This window comes from Bidens hawaiensis, unplaced genomic scaffold (assembly GCF_021521415.1).
Source record: "Bidens hawaiensis isolate Kalapana, Puna unplaced genomic scaffold, B.hawaiensis_p1.1 tig00074621_1, whole genome shotgun sequence".
In the NCBI taxonomy this organism is placed as follows: Eukaryota; Viridiplantae; Streptophyta; class Magnoliopsida; order Asterales; family Asteraceae; genus Bidens; species Bidens hawaiensis.
The window spans coordinates 1-7,381 of NW_027502942.1; the positions used below are offsets into that span (position 1 = coordinate 1).

The 7,381-nt window shown below is 37.2% G+C and overlaps 1 pseudogene; it reads left to right on the forward strand.

Moving 5' to 3' along the window:
* The first annotated feature begins 359 nt into the window (after positions 1-359).
* On the forward strand, positions 360-1,582 carry LOC143606396 (wall-associated receptor kinase 5 pseudogene; annotated as a pseudogene).
* The last annotated feature ends 5,799 nt before the right edge of the window (positions 1,583-7,381 follow it).

Genomic DNA, 7,381 nt, shown 5'->3' on the forward strand with positions numbered 1-7,381 from the left:
AATACTAAAAAGGGACGTATAGTTGTGTGTTGTAGGAATAAAAATATGTATCTTATAAAACAATTATTAAATATAAATAAAATATTACATGTGAAAACAATCAATATTACAATTAAATGTCAAGTAAAACTCGAAGGTATGGTTTCCTAAGGGAACGCCTAAGTCAAACTCTAAAGCCAGCGTGAGACTAACATAGGACAACATAGTCTAGCTAGAGTGGGAGGGTGAGGGGGGGGGAGGGGGGGGCGGGGGGGGGCTCTCCAAATTGGAGAGTGGTCGCCCAGTTCTTAGAAAAATATATATATACCAAAGTAAAAAGAGAAATGGCAATAATGTAGGCGATGTTCTAAAATGCAGGTATGGGATTTGGTTTCTTAGCCATATTGATAGGAACAACGTGGCTTTTTTTAGTTTTCAAGAAAAGAAATCTTGCCAAACTGCGACAAAAATTCTTTCAACAAAATGGTGGTTTGCTACTCAAAGAACGTATTATGACCAGTGAAGGCAATGTCGATTTGACGAAAGTCTTCACAGCTCAAGAGTTGGAAAAAGCCACCAACAATTACGCTGAAGACCGAATCTTGGGTCGTGGTGGTTACGGGACTGTATACAAAGGCATATTAACCGATCAGCGGGGTGGTCGCGATAAAAAAATCAAAAGTTATGGATGAAAGTCAAATCGAGTCATTCATCAACGAAGTGATTATATTAACACGAGTTCACCATAGGAACGTGGTGAAACTTTTGGGATGTTGTTTAGAGACAGAGGTTCCATTATTAGTATACGAGTACGTATGTAATGGAACTCTTTACAATCATATTCATGGTAAAGGAACCATGACTTGGTTATCGTGGGAGAATCGTTTAAGGGTGGCAGTCGAAGCCGCTGGCGCACTTTCATATCTTCATTCTGCTACATCGACCCCGGTCATCCATAGAGATGTGAAATCACAAAACATTTTACTAGACAATAATTACACAACAAAGATCGCGGACTTTGGGGGCTTCAAGATTGGTACCACTAGATCAAACACAAGTGACCACTCTTGTTCAAGGGACCTTAGGGTACTTAGATCCAGAGTACTTTCATACTAGTCACTTAACTGAGAAAAGTGATGTTTACAGTTTTGGAGTGGTGCTTGCAGAGCTTCTAACCGGGAAAACCCCACTTTGTATGGAACGAACTGAAGCAGAACGAAATTTAGCTACTTATTTCGTTATGTCACTAAAAGAAAACCGTTTGTTTCATATTCTTGAACCTAGAGTTGTAAGGGAGGGTACCCTCGAGCAACTTCAACAAATTGGTGAGCTTGTGAAAAGATGTCTTAACCTTTTAGGAGACGAGCGACCAACGATGAAAGAAGTAGCGACTGAGCTCGATGGGTTACGTAAGTTTACACGACATCCATGGGCAAATCATCATGCTGATGAAGAAAGCGCAAGCTTGACAAACACAGAGAACCAAGAAACGGACCTTTATGCAGAATCGATAATGATAATCCCCTACTCTAGTACCGGGGAAATTTCTTCAGCTTTTAGCATTGATAGTGGTCTTGTAATTCCTGCAAATATCCTCCGATGATAAGATGTGTTATTGTTAGAATTTTCTTTTATAAATTTAAAAGTGTATGTGTAAGTCTAATGGTTTTGTTCACCGTTTTATATATGTTTTAACTGTCTTTTATTCTCCGTGTTACGTGGATTGTTTTATATTATTCGTTTCTAATATTTATATATTTTGTTGGATTTAGTTTTATTTATTGTAAATAACTTAATAATATACTTAAGATTTGATGAATGAGATTTTATAACCCGGTTTAAAAGCTATCTGGTTTGGTGAGACCTATGACTCGCTTATTTTTTTGTTACTATAAAATTGTTTCTTAATTATAAATAATATCTTTTGAAAAAAAATCAAAAATTAATTTTTATTATATTCTATTTTATAGGATTTTCATATCAAATATTTGGTGAGATTAATTTTTAATTTAATGAGATGTTATAACCCGTGTAATGGCTATTTAGGTTTGGTGAGACTCATACCCGTGAATTCAGGTCAAATGCATGAGAAGTCTCATTTTACAAATAAAACAATCCGGTGGCTTGAGAAAATGTGGCGAACAACCAGAGAGCTTTTAAAGGTTTCGTTTATACATATTTAAGATTTGTCCTCATTTTGTATAGGCATATTAACGATAAAGAGTCTTGTTGGTAGTCCTGCAAACAAACCAAGCGAACACGAACAAGGTATGCTCGTGTTCGTTCATTTAACTTTAAATGAACACGAACACTTAATCAAACAAATATTTGGTGTTCATATTCATTTGTTTAAAAATGAACATATTCGTGGTTGTTTATGTTCGTTTATCTGAAATCTAAACGAACAGTTTACGAACATAAACGAACATAACTGAACAACGATAAACAAACAAAATTGAACATATATGAACCTACTAAATTAACACAAACAAACATAAATGAACAGACATAAACGAACACAGAGAAACAAAAACGAACATAACTATATATGAATAAACATAAATGAGCATATATGAGCGTTCACGAACATAATTGAATGAATGAAGCATGTCTTCATGTTCCTTCGTTAAATTAAACGAACACAAACTTTTTCTGCATGTTCATTTGCTTATTAAATAAACGAACTTCCGACCAAACGGTTTATGAGCAGTTCATCAAACGTTCGATTCGTTTGCAGGTCTACTCGTTGGACTAAAAGGGTAAACAAGAAAAAAAATATGGGAGAGTTATTTGAAAAAAAAAGATTAAATCCTGCTCTCCACATAAATAATTCGAGATTGTACGAGGAAAAGAGGCAAAGTCATTTTTGTTGATAACTAAACTTTTAAATGAGCTGATCCAATACAAACGAGTTTTCTTTTGTTCCTTTGTTTTAAGTTTAATCGTATAAGCAAGCAAACAAACACAAATACTTAAAACAAACAAATTTTCTTATTCAATGTTCATTGTTGGATATTATGAACCGGTTCAGTCAAGTAAACACGACCTACCGAGTTATGACCCGAAGAATTACACCTTTGACAACGAACATAAAATCCGCTTAAATTAGTTAACCGATATTGACGAATAATTAATGAGATTATTATTTATACTATTTATAAATAATAATACATAGTTTATTTATTAGATAAATAAACATGGACTGGACTTAATCAAGTTACACTTTAGGCCCTAATTAATATTTATTATATATGTGATTATATGATAATCAAATATAAATAAATAATGGATTATGAAAAAAAAGAAAGAAAGAAAAAGGCCCAGCTCGTTTTGGTATATAAATCTCCAAAGGGTTTGGAGAAAATACCATGCAGCTGCAAAACCCAATTCCCTATTGATTGGTTTTACGGTAAATTCAAAAAAAGGCCAACGTCGCCGCCTCCACAAGTCGTCGACTGACAACCCAGCATAGCGCCGCAAACCACCGATGCACCATCTGGACGCTATAACTGGGTTTGGAGGTAACCTATTTGCCGCCACCGCAAGGCAGGTTGTCTTAATTCGTCACCTAGCAAAGTTCGTTGAACCTTGGAGGATCAACCGGTTATTCATTAACCGAGGTATATATTATCTCATCGGTAGTTAATAATATATTGTTTAATATTACCATGCTTGTATGGTTTTGTAACTGGATCCTGTCGGGTTTAGTTTCGGTGCTGATAACTCGTTTTATTCCGCTGAGTATATATTGATTAATTGGATTAATTAATTATTCGACATATTATTGAACCGGGTTTAATAAAAAAATTGACTGATCACCACTGAAACCCAACAGTGGTATCAAAGCCTTGATACAACATGAGTCGATACCGGTGTTTTAACCGGAATTAGAGCACAAACTTAAACTGGCTTTAAAGTTTCTTGTCTAATTATTTTTAGGGAAACTTTATATTTTGGTCAAAATTTTATTTTGTTTTATTTGACCAAAAGCTTGTCCGAATTTTGGTTGTTTGTTATGCAATATGTAAATCTGGCCCGACCGTGTTTGTGGTTGTTTGTGATGTATTGGTTTTTGGTTTTGGCCATATTGATGGTTCAAATTTGTAATAGTTAGGATTTTTCCTTTATTGTATTTATTTTTGTAATATTGTATTTCATTTATAAATATTGTAACAAACGAAGACCCGAAGACAAAGACCATAGAAACTAAATGGGAATCACAAAGTCATTGGAAGTTGCTCGAGACGACGCTTGGATGCACTCAAGTCCATCCTTGTGGTTGCTTGTATGTTGTGACCCTGTGACCCACTTGGTCTTGCTAATAAGCTCTAGTAAGATTAAACAATTTTTGGCCATATAGATTTACATATTTATTTATTGCTTTTGTGGTTGCTTATTTTTATAATTGTTATATAATAACCAACCTCACACCAATATATATATTTTAAAATGAGTTTTAAAATATTAAAAACAATCATAATAAAACAAGTTCTAAAAAGAGTTTTACAACTTGTCAAATTTTGTCTTTAAGACAAAGTTAAAACAAATTATAACCAATCATATTTTGCAAAATTAAACTAAATTTGATTTTCCAAAACTAATAACTTAAAGTTGGTTATTCATATCGTGACAAACTTAGTTTTAATAGGTTATGTAAAACTGAGTGTCCTAAGAAATGAAAGGGTTCATCAAGTTGTCCCGATTAATATAGTAAACTGGACTTTTACTCTATTCGGTAATATTTAAAATCAATCCCAATTTTAAAATCAATAGTCTATGCCATCCTACTATAAGCCACACTTGAGGCATACTATGAAACTTCAAGTGTTTGGAGCTACAACACCGCACTTGATTTCTAGCATATCCCTTCAAGGTGAAAGGGTTTCGTTGACACATCCAGCACTTTCACAAGTGACTATACTAGGGCGACTATTACTTTACTCTCCTGTTACGTGCTACAGCTGTCTGGAGACTAAGGTGGGCATAGATGAGGCTAAACGTATCTACTTAGACAAGTGTTGTCTTAATAAGTCTCATAACCGAGAGTTGTGCTTTATTCACAATTGGCAATTGTTGTATGTCTGCCTAATCATTTAGGTTGTGTTTGTTTTTGCTTAAAACATCTGCAGGAGGCTTATGTCTGCGGGCGCGTAGACATAAGCTTCTGAAGACTGTTTGTTTTTTTTTAAATAAGATCTGCAAACTGCTTTTATGGTCTTAAAAAAGAAGCTATTGTTCAACTTCTTCACACATCTTCACACTTCTTAACATCCTACCAACACCCAATGTCCAACACCACCACCACCCATCATGCGCCGCCACCACCACCCACTGTCCGCCACCACCACCCTCCACCATCGTCCACCACCACCACCCACTGTCCGCCGCCACCACCGTCCATCACCGCCACCACCCACCGCCCACTACCACCACCATCGACCACTGTCCATCACCACCACCACCACCACCCACCCGTCGGCCACAACCATCATCCACTACCACCTACCGTCCGCCACCACCTACCATCCGCCACCATGTAACATCCTAAAATTTATAATGTTGAATAAAGAAAGTGGTGTTAGTGATTTCGCGTTTTTTTTAATTATTAATGTCGAGTAAGGAACGGGTCTTGGGCTTAGTTATTTTATGAACTCGGCCTGCCTCGACCCGTAGGAAGCCAACCCGAGCCTAACCAAACCCGTAGTATATAAACGAAAGTTCTTGACACTTCCACCATTTTTCACCATCTTCCTTCACTTACACCCACCCAAACACTCTCTTTTCTAGAGAGAGAGGCTAGAGAGAGAAAGTTCTCAAATCACAAATCCGAGTCCACAATCTTGTTCCTAATCGTTTTTGGTAAGTCCCTCTCGAAAATCATCCGTTTTCATAACCATTTCGGCCTCAAAGCGAGCAAAAACGTAACTTGAGTTTTCGGGTCAGAAACCGCCTTGTTTTGGTGTCAAAATGCAAGCTTTTGTGTTTAAAAGTACTAGGAATCGATAGCCCTTTCAATCCCGAGCATTTCCATGTCAAAAACTTCGATTTTGGGTCAAAAATCTGGAAAATCTGGAAAACCCGTGGGTTTCTCCGTCGCCCAGCTTGAAGGAGTCGAATCAGACTCATTCGATCGAACCAGTCGATCGAATCAGTCCATTCGATCGAATGCGTAGATCGAACAAGTCCAGTCGACCGAATAGGGAAGCAACCGAATGGTCTCCAACTCATTCGATCGAATAAGTTTTGTATTCGATCGAATGAGTGTTGTATTCGATCGAACGTGTTCCTATTCGATCGAACGTGTTCCTGTTTGATCGAACGTGTTCCTATTCGATCGAACGTGTTGTATTCGATCGAACGTGTTCCTATTCGATCGAATCAAGCCAGAACCAAGTTGTTTCCAAGATTCGCTTGAAGTGAAGTTCGTTTATGAAATAAATTAAAAACCTAATGGAAAATGTGTTAAGGCGGTTATCGAAAATGAGTAGTAGTAATAGTAGTAGCAGTAATTGATACGTGTAAATATTATACAGTTAGCCGTGCGCAGCTCAAGAGGAGAATAACTATTAACGGAGAGCGTAACAGTATTCAGGTGAGTTTCTATCCCCATTCCTTGTTATGTTTTCGGGGCTGTGTGCATACTCGATGTGTTGTTAATACATTCATCCTAAGTGATAAGTGTATGCCATATGTGATATATGTGATGGATATGAATGATTGCCTGTCGGTACGCGAACGATCTTCGGATATTGCGCGTATTGTCAGGTCAAAAATAAAGGTACGGATATTATATATCGAAGATTTATGAACATTACAAATGAATACTTGTCGGGGCGTGAACGATCTTCGGATATTGCACGTATCGACAAGAGGTATGGTTGTTAAATGAATGATGTAAAGAACGCTTAGGGTGTTCTTATGCTATGATGTAATTATTGTATATGTGAAGTAGGTGTATGCAGGTACACGAATGGTATGTGAGTTCTATGATCGACATAGTAAGTTAGGATGGCAAATCCCTCTAGCTTTTGTCGGACATAGACTCGGCTGGTGATGGCGTAGTTGAGGACTGCGGGCCTTATACGTAAAGTAGATGATAGATGTAAACGTAGTTAAGGACTGCGGGCCTTATACGTAAAGTAGATGATAGACGTAAACGTAGATAGGGACGGTGGGCCTTATACGCGTTACAGATAATAGACGACAACGTAGTTAAGGACTGCGGACCTTATACGTATTATAGATAGGCATCAGCATAGGAAAGGACTGTGGACCTTATACGTGCTGTAGTTGTATTGTGGTAGCATAGGGGAGGACTGCGGACCTCGTACGTGCTATGGTTTAGGTTGCAACATAGGGGAGGACTGTGGACCTTGTACGTGTTGTGGATGTAGGATGGTAT